The sequence below is a fragment of the Uranotaenia lowii genome, chromosome 2, assembly GCF_029784155.1.
Source record: "Uranotaenia lowii strain MFRU-FL chromosome 2, ASM2978415v1, whole genome shotgun sequence".
Lineage (NCBI taxonomy): Eukaryota > Metazoa > Arthropoda > Insecta > Diptera > Culicidae > Uranotaenia > Uranotaenia lowii.
Window position 1 is genome coordinate 433085937 of NC_073692.1, and position 17753 is coordinate 433103689.

Genomic DNA, 17753 nt, shown 5'->3' on the forward strand with positions numbered 1-17753 from the left:
TATAAGTGCATAAAAGCTAATTTCGAGAAAAAAAGCACTTGAATTTCGTTGTGTTCCAGTTAGTTCCAGAGATATCTTTTATGAACTTTTTTTGGAATGATCTTCTTAAATGAAAAAAAAAGCATTTTACAACATTTCCCAAAAAACAACGTTCATTTGACGTTAATTGTGGCGACACATATTTTTTTGATTTTGACACTTATACCCCTTTGGCTCCAAACACATGCACTTGTACCCCTTTGCCATCAAATAAATTCACTTATACCCACCAGGCCACCAACAAATATTCACTCTCAGGTGTTTTGATCTTGCTGATATGGGCAAGAAAACATAAATATTTATTCCTACAAGAATCAATTAATTTATGTATAATTCATTTACTATTTTATGGGAATTACACTCTGGTACAGTATGTTAAGAGATTTTATGTCTGAAGATCAACCTGGTTCTGTCTACTTCTAGTCAATCTCTCCAAACAACGATTCGTGTAAGGTATTTTTTCACTATATTACAATCTTTGCATGTTTTGAGTGTATAAGTTTTAAATTCGTGACACACTACATTAAACTGAGTCGATTTGGGGTTATTTTTGAATTTCTCAAACCCTGGCTGAGGTCTAAAAAGTTTCGTTCTGGTTCAAATCTCATCCATGGATTTTTGCATAATTTTTAAGTAACGTTTAAATGAGTAAATTTGAACTTTTAGGTTTGTATGGGAAAATTGAATATTCTGTACTGAAAAATCAACATCATTTTTGTTTCTTCTGTGGGCCTCGCAAAGCATTGCATGAAAAGTAGTGATGCAGATGCAATACCTCGTTAGGCACTCAATAGTGATGTCAATTGCATTTGATGTTTATCAATTCCAAAAGATATACCCCTGTTAAACAGCTTATAACTTTTTTGTCTTAAAAGATACAAAGTTAAGGTCTTCGCCAAAGTTGTTCAGCGGAAAATTTCTTTTAATGAATTTATAAATTGGCACAGAAACCATAAGCTTGGCTTTACAGAAGAAACAAAAATAATGTTGATTTTTCAGTACAAAATATTTCATTTTCCCATACAAACCCAAAAGTTCAAATTTACTCATGAAAACGTTACTTAAAAATTCTGCAAAAAATCATGGACGAGTTTTGTACCAAATCGAAGCTTTTTAGGCTCCTGGGTTTGAGAAACTCAAAAATTACCCCAAATCGACTCAGTCTAACACAAAATGTAGAGGTTATGTATTGGCTTTTCGGTCTTATCAGGTCACTTACTCCGAATGTTTTTCCTAAATGGTAGCTGCAACAGTTTATTATAAGCTTCTTAGCTACAAATATTTTTGAATAAAGTAAAAAAAAAAAATTATAACACTTTTTATATGTGCTTCATTCAACGTTTCGAATTATATTTGTGCTTTATCAAGGAATCGGACATTCGTGTTATTGTCCAAAGCAGATTCAATAACATGAATGTCCGATTCTTGGTAAAGAATTAATATAATTCGAAACGTTGGATGAAGCACATATAAAAAGTGTTATAATTGACCTGATAAGAATGAAAAGCCAATAAATTTACATTTATCCAAAACTTTTGAGTTCATGATGCACTCATTGGTGGTTAAAATAGAAAAAAAATACTTTTATAATATTATATCCATTAGAATTATCACTAATTGCAATCAGATGAATCACAGTTGTTGTTAATTTTTTAAATATCATCAGTTTTTTTCAAAAAATAGTAAGTTTTTATTAAATTGTTTGGTCCCGATGATTTTTTGGTCTTCCTGGAAATCACGCTGGGATTGGAGGAAAAGGGTTATAAGTACATCACTTAGAGGGACTTTCTAGGCAAAGGGGCATGAGTGCAGTCACTAAATAAAATGCGGCCTTCAGTTAGTAGGGTTTTTCCACAAAGACTTGTACATAAAAATATAGTTGAATAATACCCCTTTAGCTCCAAGGGCCTTAATTTTAATGCCAAATTACTTAAAAAAGTATAATATGTCGAGATCTCTTATCAACTCGAAAAAAAAAATGTTGGCCAAACATTGACTTTATGGGACTTACGCTATGAGATAAGGTCAACTGTTATTAAACAAGAATGTAATTCCAAAGCGTTTTTATCAAGTTCGACTCTTAACCAATGATCAGTGGATATCGTTTTCCATTAATTTATATACCAGAACTAACTCAGTAATAAATAATAATAGATACTAACAAATATTACGATTCACAAGAAACTTGTGCATCTATTATTGTATTAAAAAAAACTAATATAAATATCTTGAGAAGCTACAGTAAATAGGGGTCAAACCACAAAAGATCTAACAACTGGTCGCAGTGGTAGGGACCCAACAAAAAAAAATATAAATAACAAATAAACTTTACAAAACATGTAACCAGGTACAACCGTTACAAGCCATTTTTCGGAAATCGACTAAGTCTCAAAAAATCGATTTCTGGTTAAAACTTTTTTTTTTTTTTAGATAACACCCGATTTCGATTTTTGATGCATTTTTGAGTTGTTTTGGCATCAAAATCAAGGGATGAATAAAGCGAAAGCGTTAAAATCCCAGAAAAAAAACAAAAAACAATGGCATCCAAATAAAAAAATCGATTTTTCCGATTTCCTTTGGCCCCCTTTTGGTGATTTTTAAGGGTAAAACGCCCGAAACTTTGAGTGCTTTGAAGCACCGCAAAATCAATACCAATCGAGCTGAAATTTTGCACAGGTCAGTTTTTTGAATCGATCTATAAAATGTATATGGTTGGTTTTCAAAATTTAACATGACCCATTTGGCTGGCACACTAATGTATTGTTTTAATGTTACTTTTATTATCTTTTTGTGATCCATTTCTGATATTCTAAAACTAAGCACATTTTTCAAGATTAAGCTTGTTAAGAACAAATGGCTAAAGAACCTATCAAATGATAAGTTTTGATAAAAAAAGGAAATCGGAATAGTGGGAGGGCCTAGCGAGTTGTACGGTCCGTTGTATGAAGGTCATATGTTTTTGAAGCTTAAAAACATTTGGTAATGTTCATATTTTTTCCCCCTAAATGTCTGTAGCATATGCCCGTAGGGAGGGGGGGGGGGGAGGTGGGTTGAGGGTAAACCCCCCCATGAGGGTCCAGAAAAGCAAGTGATGTATTCTACTCTATGTTAAAAATTTGAAATTCTTAATCAAATTTTGATCATTGAGTAAGTTTATTCAAAAGTAACAGTCTTAACTCAGAGACAATGCCAAAACGTCGAAAATTAATCGCAGGTTCAGAATTCAGATTCAGTTTTCAAAATATTTTTGTTTTTTGATAGAACCTCGTTTCTGAACATTAAATTTAAAAAAGGATCAAACTCATTCCGGAATACTTATTCCATATTATAAAAATCTTAATTGTTAGATTTTCGGTTTGAATCATTATTTAAAAATTGAAATGAAAAGCTGTTTTAAAATCGTTCAAATTTGGTTTTGCATTTCTTTCACAATTTGATTAACGGTTTTCGAGTCTTATATGCCTTTTCAATGTTCAAATACTTAATATGTTTCCATATAGGAAATAAAAAAATTAGAAACCATCCTGAGTTTTTGTTTGACATCTGTTCGAAGTTTTCAATCTCAATTTTTTTAAATTCCAATAAAGAATGTTAAAAATTAGTTCTTATACAGAATTCAAGCTCAGAATCAGGTTGATCATTTTTTTCATTTTATTCACATTTTAATTCAAATTTGCTAGTCGGATTTAAATTTAACATAAAAATAATAAATTCAGATTGAAACCGTTAGAATTAAAATCATAGATTCATGGTTGAGAGTCTGAAACAAATTTTCATTCATGACTCGTAATGGAAACGCAGATTTCGAATCTAAATTCAGGAATCGTTTTTTTTTCTATACATTTCAAACATCGTCAAAAAAAAATTGAAAAGGGTTTTCACTATTAACTTATTAACATTTTATTTTGCTCTCCATCAAGTGGGGTGACAGTTGCTTGTTTATTGAGAAACTCGTGTGCTTAAGAACTGCTCATCATTAAAAATTCTTTCATTTTAGCTTTCATCATTTAGAAGGCAAATTAAAAAATAGTAGGGGCGAAAAAATCAAATAAAATTTAGAATTTTATTTCTAGATTTCCTGCGAAAGCTGGAAGCCCTATTTTTTTAGGATCATCTTCAAAGTAAATCTCTTCAAATCTACATTATTTTTCATAATCTTGGAGGATTTCAAACACTTTTATGGGCATGTCCTGATTAACCCCGCGATAAGTGGGCTAAAGAATGTTTTGTTCAAATGTTTGACCGTTTGAAGCAGTTTAAATTAATTTTCTTTCTATTTTCGCCAAAATCATGTTGAAAAAATTCTTCACTTTATACCAAAATTGTAGTCTTATCATATCACTATTTAAAGTGATGCCAAACAATCAATTTATTTAAGAATTTTTTGGACAATATTGAGTGTGTTTTGAATTGAACGGTAAGTAGAACAAAGATTTTAATAATACTAGCTGACCCGGTAAACTTCGTTTTACCTTTTCCTTAATAAATCGTTGAAAAATGTTAAACTTCGTCTACACGCCCTTAACTTCTTCGTGCTCATGAATCAAAATTCATGAAAATCTTACAAATAACTGTTTAATATGTGTCCCATTTCAAGATATTTTTGTATGGGAGTCCCCCTTCCATAGAAAGTGAGATTCTCGAAACAATTATACAAATCTAACTACCACAATTTGAGATTTGAGAACGATTCTATTTTTCAACGCCCTAGTCATAAATTGATAAATATCCTAAGACCTTTTTTAGTGTCATGAAAAGGTAGCATTAGATTCCTCAAATGTAGTGGTTTTTGCTGAAAGAGGTGAAATGATGGTCGTGGACAAATAATTATTAAATCTGGTCGTTTGGAAATGATGTGCATTGCTCCTTAGCATCAAAATCCCTCAATTAAAAAGCCGAACAAGTTCGGAGTTTGCCAAATGTACTCGTTAATCAATGAAAAAAAATTAAAAAAAAGGATGACCATCTCATTTTGAATTTTGAAGCATTTTAAAAGATCATGCAAAGATTCTCGACGTGTTAACAGTTTTTTATTCTATTATTTTTGGTCATTGACAAAGTCTGTGGGATTTTTCTGTATTACATGGAACATTAAATTGAATTTATTGTGTACCATTCCGAGCGCTCGGTATTTTTGACAAGCTTTGTTACGTCTTACGTTTCGTAGGATAAAGGTTTGTTTTTGTTTGTGCTATTTCTTGCAAACTAAATGATCTGGAGGCAAAACTGATTCTATAGGATAGGAAGCAGCTATAGTGTAGAAGATTCACAGGTATAATTTTAAAATCAGAAAAAAACCCATTCAAAAATTTGTTAGTTTTTTTTTAGCAACACTACACTGAACATGAATTATACTTTGAAAGTACCTATGTATCTTGGCATTCCGATAAAACAGATGCCAAGTTATTCACAATAGGAGGAATCTTCAAATAAATTGAACAAAGATTTCAAGAGTCTATAATGAATTTCGTGATGTTTTGAGAAGAAATTAACATATATTCAGCGATTAGATAACACCGTTTTTTTAGTATTATTTTATTCATAGTTGTTAACCTAATTTATTCTGAAAACTATCAAAACATATTTAGAAGAACTTATTTTTTCGTTATTTACTTAAGCATCGATTTCCGCAGAAAAGGTTTCAATTTATGATACAAAATTAACTCGATTGACTAAAACACTTCAACGGTTTAATTTCTAAAGGTTATACCTAAAAATAGTGAACTCAAAGAATCCTCGCACAATAGTTCGCAATCTGTGTTATTTTAAGATCAGACAGCATGTGCTTGGCTCCGTTATCAAAACCACTGAACCGAAAAACTGTCTCGAGATCTACTTTTAATTGGCACCCATTGTTAAGTGTTTGTTTGTTTTTTTTGTGATAGAAGCAAATTACCCTTCAGCCAACCGCACTTTCTATTGCAGCGCGGCGCTAGAAAAGGGTGTGCTCAAAAAATTGGATCTTTTGAATTTGAAAATAAATGTATTGCTCAATAGATGAGAGATAAACCCAACGGCTGCAATAGATGATAGAGATGAAATCTTGCAAACCATCTACGCTAGTGATACACGAGTGGTCGTCCTTTTTCCGCGGGATTTTCCTGGTTGGGGAAAGAATCACCCCCCCCCCATTGATGACGATTTTAAAATTTGATCATCGAACGCATTTTTCCCCGTTTCGGTTAATCTCTTTCTCTCGCCAAGACAGCCGTTGACCAGATGATATCCGCCGCTTGATCGAAATGTTTTCCTTCGGCAAAGTGACTTCATACAAAATGTACACAAAGCCACTTGAAACATTCCTCACAAAAATTCACGCTATCCGCGAAACAAAATAAACGAGAAAAACCGTAACTTATCAGTGATAGAGGATGGGTTTCGAGGAGAAGAACGGAACGAAGAGTATGGATGGAAACCCGAAAACATCGGTCTCAATGAGATTTACGATCGAGAGACGTTGGCACATAAAATTGTTTACATCATCAACTCAGTCATCGCTCGGTTTGCCTTGCCATTGGCAAATCGGAAAATCTCATTGACTTCCTCTAACTGTGCTAAGCCGAGTCGGTCCCAGAAGTAGAAGATACATCACATTCGTTTAAGAGCACGCGCCTAAGACAGAGGCAGGAGACGCCAGATGGACGGAGTCGCGCCGAAAACGGTGTCATGACGCCACTGACGAAATTTGCAAAAAAAAAAGAAAAAAAATAGTGAGCTAGATCGTGCGCGAAAATCTCAACTCGGTCCTTCCATCAATTAACTAGTGTGGATCGTTTATTCCATCATCCCATCGTCATTCGTCACAAAAATCTAGGCATCCTATCATCCGTCAACTACCGAGGAGAGAATTAAGGCAGTAGGCGTTGCATCCCACCTAAGCAAGCGAACGAGCATGCCAGTGGCAAGAATGTGATTGAAATGCGGACTAATGAGTTTCAAAACAACCCAGGCATGGATTGCTGCGAGTTAATAATTCAAATCGAAAATATTTTTACTTTTATCGATGATTCGTAACTTCAGAGCAAAAATAAGCGGAAGTGTGAATCATGCGGGACGTGTTTTGGCTCTGGCACCAACTTTCGGAAAACGGTAGCGAATCTTGATAGAGAAAAGTGTGAAAAACCGTACGGAATCCTCATTTCGATCCATCGCGATGCAGTCGGTTAAGGCGCGAAACCTTCCGTTGCTAAACATTCTCACCTGTCCGTCATAAAACGACTCTCTGGGGCCACGCTTTGAGATACGTTTAATCCTAATTTTCCTGGTTTATGCAGGTATTCTGATGCCAGAGGTCTCGCATACGCAAAATTTCCTAGAAAAAAACATGTTCAGCTTAAGTATTGGCTAGTTACCCCACAATACCCTCGATAGAAGCTCACAAAACACCGTGTACTCTTTGACAGGCAGCTTGATTTGTGATACCCCATGCGCTTGGCGTTTGACCGGCCTGTGACGGATGAGTTTGACCCAGAAGATTTAAGATTTTCCTTTATTTTAATTTTATCTTGCGCAGAAATAATGAGATGGCTGACTTTCATTGTTGAAAATTGGACAAGGTCTCATTTGTCTTGATCTTTCAAGACATTCCATTTTTGATTCGCTTCATTAACGCTGGGATGTGAAGACGCCTGAGATTGGGCGAAAGAATTTAATCTGAGGACATTTTCATCGAAAACTGGTGATTGAAAAAGAAATGCGATGTACACTAAGGTTATTTTTACGCGGTTTTTTACACGGTTTTTGGGAATTAACACAATTTTTTTACACGGATTTCGCGAATTGACACGGTTTGTGACAGAAAATTGTCCTTTTGAACGGGAAACACTTAAACATTTTTGAAGTTGGGAAAATCTTAGCTCTGATACTAAGAACGTGATACATAAGACTTAAGAACTGAGACCTGAGACCTGAGACCTGATATCTGAGACCTGAGACCTCCGACCTGAGAACTGAGGTCTGAGAAATGATGCTTAAAACCTGACATATTTGACCTGAGATCTGAGACACGATACATGAGACCTGAGACACAACATCTGAGACCTAAGACCTGAGACCTGACATCTGAGACATTGAACCTGAGACAAAATATATGAGACTTGAGACCTGAGACATGAGACAAGAAACATGAGACATGAGACATCAGACACATGACATAAGACCTCAGGCAAGAGACATATCCATGAAACATGAGACCTGAGACCTGAGACATGAGACTTTAGACCTGAGACCTGAGAAAAGAGAAATGAGACCTGAGACCTCAGATCTGAGACATGAGATATAAGACATAAGACATGAGACATGAGACAAGAGACATGAGACATGAGACCTAAGACATGAGATCTGAGACCAGAGACCTGTCAGTGTCACATAAGACCTGTCACTTTAGACCAGAGCCATAAGACAAGAGACTTGAGACCTGAGACATGAGACATGAGACATGAGACATGAAACATGAGACATGAGACCTGAGATCTGAGACATGAGACATGAGTTAAAATGCGCAAATGGCCGTTCTAGAATATTGAGTTTCGTTCTCAATAGTTATTATTATTTATCTTAGTTCCCTAAAAAATATTTCAAACTAATACAGATTTGGACCATCCTAAAACAAACAAAAACAACAAAAATCCCAAACAGCACAAGCTCGTGTCAGTTGAATTGCTTTTTTTCCCATTCTGTTTCTCCTTTTTATGCTCGAAATAAACACTGCCACGAATTTTGATGGCATTTTAATATCCACAAGACGAATGACTTTTTTTCATCATTTCATGTTATCACATGTGGTCTTCTTTATTGCGAAGTATCGTCATAAACCAATATACAATTAGAAATAAGGTAAGGTCTGGTTTGCTTGATGACTAAATAGTTTTAAATAAAACTATAATTTATATTGAAAAAAAAAAACAATTTGAGAATCAACTTGAACTTAGCCATTTTAAGCTTCAATCTTCGATGATTTTTTAGGGAAACCCCAAATTACAAATTTTAAGGCGTTTCAAAAAGCGTTAGAACGTTCTATAAACAAATCGAGCCTATCTGTTTTTTTTGTTCAAACTCAATCTTCTTATGTTATTATTTCGAGTGTGAAAATTAAAGAAACACTTTCCTGTTTTCATGAATTAAGACGTCAATTTACCATGGAAAATGGACACATGGCGTCGTCGTCGTTGATTTCCGGAGTCAGAAACGTTGAAAAAAAAAACATCATAGTTGTGCGATTGTTATTTTCGGATCAGCATAAACGCTGGTAGCCAAACAATCTCAGAAAGACAAACAAACGGTTCGGTTTGTTTCGATTATCTCGAGCGTTATGTTTTCGATTATTTCGGGACTCTAAATCACAAACAGCGGCTTAATGGCTTGCCCAATGGGATTGAAGAATTTAAGGTTGAGTGTAGGAAGATACTGAAAAAACACATATCAAAAACACCAAATTTAAAAAAAAAAACAAAGAGACAACAATTATTACTCAAACAGAAAACAGAAAAGTTATTGAAAAATTAAGAAAAATAAAAATAAAAGCAATGACGTAAAGCAAATGCTAAGAAAAAAAAGTAAAATCATTCCAAAACTTCAAGAATTGAAAATAAATAATACAATTGAGAAATTATGGGAAAACAAGACAGAACCCAAAGATTGTAGGAAAGACACAAATGTAATAAAATTTGCGAAATTCAGAAAAAACGGCAGTAAGTTAAAAAATCAGAAAATCTCAAAATTTTCAAAATGTATTTTTCATGTTTTTTTTTTTTTCCCAGCTTGAAAAATTTAAAAAAGAGTTTCTGTTCTTTTGTGAAAAAAGGAAAAAAAATCTAAGGATAAAATTTTTCTAAGTTATTTAGGAGTTTTGGATTTTATTCATAAAAATCATGAAAACGATAAAATCCAAAAATCATGAAACTCATAAAATTAATAAAATTTAAAAAATTCATAAAATTTATAAAATTTAAAAATCATATAAAAGATACAAATTACAAAAATCACAATAATCACAAAAATCCCAAAAATAAAAAAAAACACAAAAATCACAAAAATTTCAAAAATTACAAAAAATCACAAAATTCATAAAAATCACAAAAATCATAGAAATCATTAAACATCCTAGAAATAATGAAAATTATTATTTTTACAAAAAATTTTGATTTTTACAACAGTTATATGTAACTTTGAGGCTACCGTAATTTCGAATAATAAACTTAAACATAAACTTAAACTAAAAAAAATAATAATCATAAAGTACATAAAAATCATAGAAATCATTAAAATTATAAAAATCATAAAAGAATTAAAAATCTAAAAAATCATAAAAATCATAAAAATCATAAAAATCATAAAAATTATAAAAATCATGAAAATCATAAAAATCATAAAAATCATAAAAATTATAAAAATCATGAAAATCATAAAAATCATAAAAATCATAAAAATCATAAAAATCATAAAAATCATAAAAATCATAAAAATCATAAAAATCATAAAAATCATAAAAATCATAAAAATCATAAAAATCATAAAAATCATAAAAATCATAAAAATCATAAAAATCATAAAAATCATAAAAATCATAAAAATCATAAAAATCATAAAAATCATAAAAATCATAAAAATCATAAAAATCATAAAAATCATAAAAATCATAAAAATCATAAAAATCATAAAAATCATAAAAATCATAAAAATCATAAAAATCATAAAAATCATAAAAATCATAAAAATCATAAAAATCATAAAAATCATAAAAATCATAAAAATCATAAAAATCATAAAAATCATAAAAATCATAAAAATCATAAAAATCATAAAAATCATAAAAATCATAAAAATCATAAAAAATAATAAAAATCATAAAAATCATAAAAATCATAAAAATCATAAAAATCATAAAAATCATAAAAATCATAAAAATCATAAAAATCATAAAAATCATAAAAATCATAAAAATCATAAAAATCATAAAAATCATAAAAATCATAAAAATCATAAAAATCATAAAAATCATAAAAATCATAAAAATCATAAAAATCATAAAAATCATAAAAATCATAAAAATCATAAAAATCATAAAAATCATAAAAATCATAAAAATCATAAAAATCATAAAAATCATAAAAATCATAAAAATCATAAAAATCATAAAAATCATAAAAATCATAAAAATCATAAAAAATCATACAAATCATTAAAATCATAAAAATCATTAAAATCATTAAAATCATTAAAATCATATAAATCATTAAAATCATTAAAATCATTAAAATCATAAAAATCATAAAAATCATAAAAATCATAAAAATCATTAAAATCATTAAAATCATTAAAATCATTAAAATCATTAAAATCATTAAAATCATTAAAATCATTAAAATCATTAAAATCATTAAAATCATTAAAATCATTAAAATCATTAAAATCATTAAAATCATTAAAATCATTAAAATCATTAAAATCATTCCCAAGTAACCAAAAGTCACATAGATACTTAATCCTGTTCATTAGAAGTTCACATTTGGCTGAGTAAAAGGTACTCAAGAGAAATGAAAATAGGTGCTTGATTTGGACTTCTGACCGAACATAAAAAGTCTAAACAAGTTGCATAGAACATTTTTGTGCGTTCCAAGTACCTTAAAAAATCCAGAATTCAATTAGGCTTCGTTACGAACTTCTTACGAATTTGTTGGTTCAATGCAGAACTTCTTGAGAACTTTTTGATTCCAAACAGAACTTGTTACGAACTTTTTGGTTCCATGAAGAACTTCTATAGAACTTCAATTCAAACGTTAGCGTTAAGATTTTTCACAAGAGTGAATAACAGAATATCAGAACTTCGAATGTACGAGCAACGATTTTTTTTGTCTTTATTAGGGAGACTTTTAGCCTTTAGCTGGTTCGTCTCTACAAGGACAACTAATTAAACCCACAAATAAATCAACTATTTTAATCAAAATTGAAAAATGACATAAATCTAATATATTTTTCACAATGTTTAGCATTTTAAAGAATAAATTTTACTAACCGAAAAAACACATCTTTTCGTTTAAAATTCGATTTTTCTTCTTGCACCTGCAGCAACGTAATTACCAGCTTGTATCGACGGTAGCCTCTTGCAACTAGCGGGAATTTATTCTTTAGTGGGATAAGCAGGGTTCGAAATTTCTATATGCCTTTTTTTATAGTTGAACAAGGTCCGAAACTTTTCATTATCGTGGTTGGGAGAACTGGAATGAGGAACTAAGCGCTCTCCATTTTTGAAACTAAAATAGAAAACAGATAGAAAGAAAATTATTCACAAAAAACAACTTAAAACATGAAAGTACTCACGTCCAATTTCAATTCCTCCTAGTTTGTTTTGGAAAAAGTTGAAACATTCTTTGGTGATCAAGTACGAATGTTTACATTTTTTTATTATCGCCTGCTTTGAAAAATCGATAATTACAAGTTTATTTCATATTGATGTTTAAAAAACAGCTATCTAAGCATTGGCCATGGTACAGAGGTAGCGTGTTCAGTTTTCACCTCGCTGGTTCAGGTTCAAATCTCCAAGCATGCAAATTTTTAAAGTAAGTATGAAACTCATTTACAGTTAAAGCAACATCAGATTAATATAAAAAGGTATAAAAAACCATGGCAAGAAACGGAAATTTCTTTTTTCATTAATCTTTTATTTTCGAGGTCTCATGTGGAGGCTGAATAGCCTTCTACTCAGCTTCTATTATGGACTTTAGAAGTATCGATAAGAACTTAAATTTGAGGCTGAGTAGAATGCTACTCATTCGTTAAACAAAGCTGAGTAAGCTTTGAAGAGCCTGTTTTATGGAACTTTTGGTTACTTGGGATTAAAATCATTAAAATCATTAAAATCATTAAAATCATTAAAATCATTAAAATCATTAAAATCATTAAAATCATTAAAATCATTAAAATCATTAAAATCATTAAAATCATTAAAAACATTAAAATCATTAAAATCATTAAAATCATTAAAATCATTAAAATCATTAAAATCATTAAAATCATTAAAATCATTAAAATCATTAAAATCATTAAAATCATTAAAATCATTAAAATCATTAAAATCATTAAAATCATTAAAATCATTAAAATCATTAAAATCATTAAAATCATTAAAATCATTAAAATCATTAAAATCATTAAAATCATTAAAATCATTAAAATCATTAAAATCATTAAAATCATTAAAATCATTAAAATCATTAAAATCACTAAAATCATTAAAATCATTAAAATCATTTAATCATTAAAATCATAAAAATCATAAAAATCATAACAATCTTAAAAATCATAAAAGTAATTAAAATCATAAAAATCATAAAAGTAATTAAAATCATGACAATCATAAAAATCATAAAAATCATGAAAATCATTAAAATCATAGATATCATAAAAATAATAAAAATTATAAAAATCATAAAATTATAAAAATCATGAAAATCCTATGAATCATAAAAATCATGAGAATCAAGAAAATCATAAAAATCATTTGAATCATGTAAATCATATATGTATGTAAATCATAAATATAATTAAAGTATTCAAAATCATGAAAATCATAAAAATGATATCAGTCACAAAAATCACAAAAAATATTAAAATCATAAAAATCACAAAAAAATATTAAAATCATAAAAATTATAAAAATCGTAAAAATCATAAAAATCATAAAAATCATAAAAATCATAAAAATCATAAAAATCATAAAAATCATAAAAATCATAAAAATCATAAAAATCATAAAAATCATAAAAATCATAAAAATCATAAAAATCATAAAAATCATAAAAATCATAAAAATCATAAAAATCATAAAAATCATAAAAATCATAAAAATCATAAAAAATCATAAAAATCATAAAAATCATAAAAATCATAAAAATTATAAAAATTATAAAAATCATAAAAATCATAAAAATTATATAAAATCATGAAAATCATAAAAATCATAATGTTAGCTGTGATGGACTTTGACTATATGTCCGAAATTTATCTTTTTCTAAAAACTATCGATCTTCGTCTGTAAAACTTCTGTTTCTTCCTATACATAAAACAATAATAATAAATAGATTTCAAATAAACGAATTAATAAAAAAATAAAATCATAGAAATCTTAAAAATCATAAAAATCATAAAAATCATAAAAATCATAAAAATCATAAAAATCATAAAAATCATAAAAATCATGATAATAATAAATATCATAAATATCATAAAAATCATTAAAATCTTGAAAATCTTAAAAATCTTAAAAATCTTAAAAATCTTAAAAATCATAATCACTAATCGTCACTAATCGTACTGCCACAGCCAGAACTTATGTCTGAGTCCCGAAGAATAAAACAAATTTGTTATTATTCTTTTTGTCTTTCATCATGCTTTTAATTATGTTAACATGAAAACATTAAAATAATTAAAAACATGAAATGGTCGGGCCTACTGTGGAGCAGAGAACGCAGAGACATCAGGAACAAGGAGAAAGAAGAAGCGTGGACCACCAGTACCATACGCTCCGAGGGGCATTACGTTGGAAGCAAATAAGCTAAAAAAGTGCTCCTTGTTGATAATGGAACCTATGGAATATGACCCATCCTACAGCGGTTGCAAATGAGTTATTTTGAACACAGAAATCATAAAACATTACAAATAATCAGTGAGGATTGGAAATTAGTAATTTTAATCATTTTTATTCAACTCATCTGTATTGAATAGATTTCTGTGTTCCCTCATTTCTGGTCGTTGACCAAGGATAAAGCGCCTTTACTCGCTCTTGAAAATAAAGAAGAACAAAATAAAACATTAGTAGACACAGGACCTTTCGAGCCCTTTAAGAGCTCAAAAGGTTTATTTCATAAATTCAGTCAGATACAAAAGTATTTGACTGATTGAATTTTCTGTAAATTGAACAATTAGGCAGACCTGTTTACCCATAGTGATGAAAATAATAGTTATAGAATAATGATAAATTCAGATTATGTGAAATGAACTTTGTATTATGATTATAATGCGTTGAATCTTCATATCATCATATGAAATTATAAAAGATTAATAATTCTATTTTTTTTCCTGAATTTTTACCGTTAAATTGTGTCGTGTAAAGAAAGCATAACACCACGTTGAAATTGAAATAAAACCAGTCAAGAGCGAATATGGAAAAGTTAAATTGGAAGTTTCTCACCAAATGCTGCAAGGCAACGCTTGCTGTGACGATGTTCGCCTTCTTCTAGTAGTTCTGCATCGGAGCTTCCCGGTTCGCGAACATGTTTGGATTCAGTGCTGCAGACCAGTGTCATTGTATTATTAAAAAAGAAGCATTGATACTGTCCCACCAAAAGTATCATTAAATGAATGTGTTTAAGCGATGTGTCAAACATTTTTCACGTGTGCAAGCCACTTCATTTTTCCCAAGGTGCAACACTTAACGCAATCTATGCCACTGAATCATTTTCCGAATAACACACAAGCCGGGGGTGCGGGGGAGCAATAATTTAGACACTCAGGCTTTGCTCTTTTTTAAGAATTCTACCAAGCTGTATTTTAATTTTTCACTCTACAATTAACTTATCAAAAACCTCCTTTCACTTCATCCAACAACCGCATCGTCAGCCAATGATAAGGTCGCCGTGCTTAATTTTTCTTCACATAAATTTCAAATCAATAACCGTTGTGCAAAGATAGCTCCAGCTTGATTCTTCAAATATCACTCCACATATCAATTTTGGGATTTACTTCCCATAGTACTCTTTTCTCAGGGCGCTAACTTAAATCGAACTGAATCTACACCGCTATTTCACGCTCCCCAAAGAGGCTTGAATATATAGAAATTAATCAAAAAACGCGTTCACTTCAAATTTCCTATTTAAACGATAAATGAATTAAATTTTTGGATGGAGGAAAACAAAAACGCGTCCGTCGCCAAAAAGTCATGGCTTACTCCTCCTTAAAAAAAAAAAAAAAAAAAAAAAAAAAAAAAAATCTTAAAAATCATAAAAATCATAAAAATCATAAAAATCATAAAAATCATAAAAATCATACAAATCATACAAATCATAAAAATCATAAAAATCATAAAAATCATAGAAATCATAAAAATCATTACAATCATTAAAATCATTAAAATCATAAAAATCATAAAAATCATAAAAATCATAAAAATCATAAAAATCATTAAAATCATTAAAATCATAAAAATCATAAAAATCATAAAAATCATAAAAATCATTAAAATCATTAAAATCATTAAAATCATAAAAATCATAAAAATCATAAAAATCATAAAAATCATAAAAATCATAAAAATCATTAAAATCATAAAAATCATTAAAATCATAAAAATCATTAAAATCATTAAAATCATTAAAATCATTAAAATCATTAAAATCATTAAAATCATTAAAATCATTAAAATCATTAAAATCATTAAAATCATTAAAATTATTAAAATCATTAAAATCATTAAAATCATTAAAATCATTAAAATCATTAAAATCATTAAAATCATTAAAATCATTAAAATCATTAAAATCATTAAAATCATTAAAAACATTAAAATTATTAAAATCATTAAAATCATTAAAATCATTAAAATCATTAAAATCATTAAAATCATTAAAATCATTAAAATCATTAAAATCATTAAAATCATTAAAATCATTAAAATCATTAAAATCATTAAAATCATTAAAATCATTAAAATCATTAAAATCATTAAAATCATTAAAATCATTAAAATCATTAAAATCATTAAAATCATTAAAATCATTAAAATCATTAAAATCATTAAAATCATTAAAATCATTAAAATCATTAAAATCACTAAAATCATTAAAATCATTAAAATCATAAAATCATTAAAATCATTAAAATCATAAAAATCATAAAAATCATAACAATCTTAAAAATCATTAAAGTAATTAAAATCATAAAAGTAATTTAAATCATGACAATCATAAAAATCATAAAAATCATGAAAATCATAAAAATCATACAAATCATAAAAATAATAAAAATTATAAAAATCATAAAATTATAAAAATCATTAAAATCATAAAAATCATAAAAATCATAAAAATCATAAAAATCATAAAAATCATAAAAATCCTAAAAATCATAAAAATCATAAAAATCATGATAATCATAAAAATCATGAAAATCATAAAAATCATGAAAATCATAAAAATCATAAAAATCATTAAAATCTTGAAAATCTTAAAAATCTTAAAAATCTTAAAAATCTTAAAAATCTTGAAAAGCATAAAAATCATAAAAATCATAAAAATCAAAAAAATCATAAAAATCATAAAAATCATAAAAATCATAAAAATCATAAAAATCATAAAAATCATAAAAATCATAAAAATCATAAAAATCATAAAAATCATAAAAATCATAAAAATCATAAAAATCATAAAAATCATAAAAATCATAAAAATCATAAAAATCATAAAAATCATAAAAATCATAAAAATCATAAAAATCATAAAAATCATAAAAATCATAAAAATCATAAAAATCATAAAAATCATAAAAATCATAAAAATCATAAAAATCATAAAAATCATAAAAATCATAAAAATCATAAAAATCATAAAAATCATAAAAATCATAAAAATCATAAAAATCATAAAAATCATAAAAATCATAAAAATCATAAAAATCATAAAAATCATAAAAATCATAAAAATCATAAAAACCATGAAAATAAT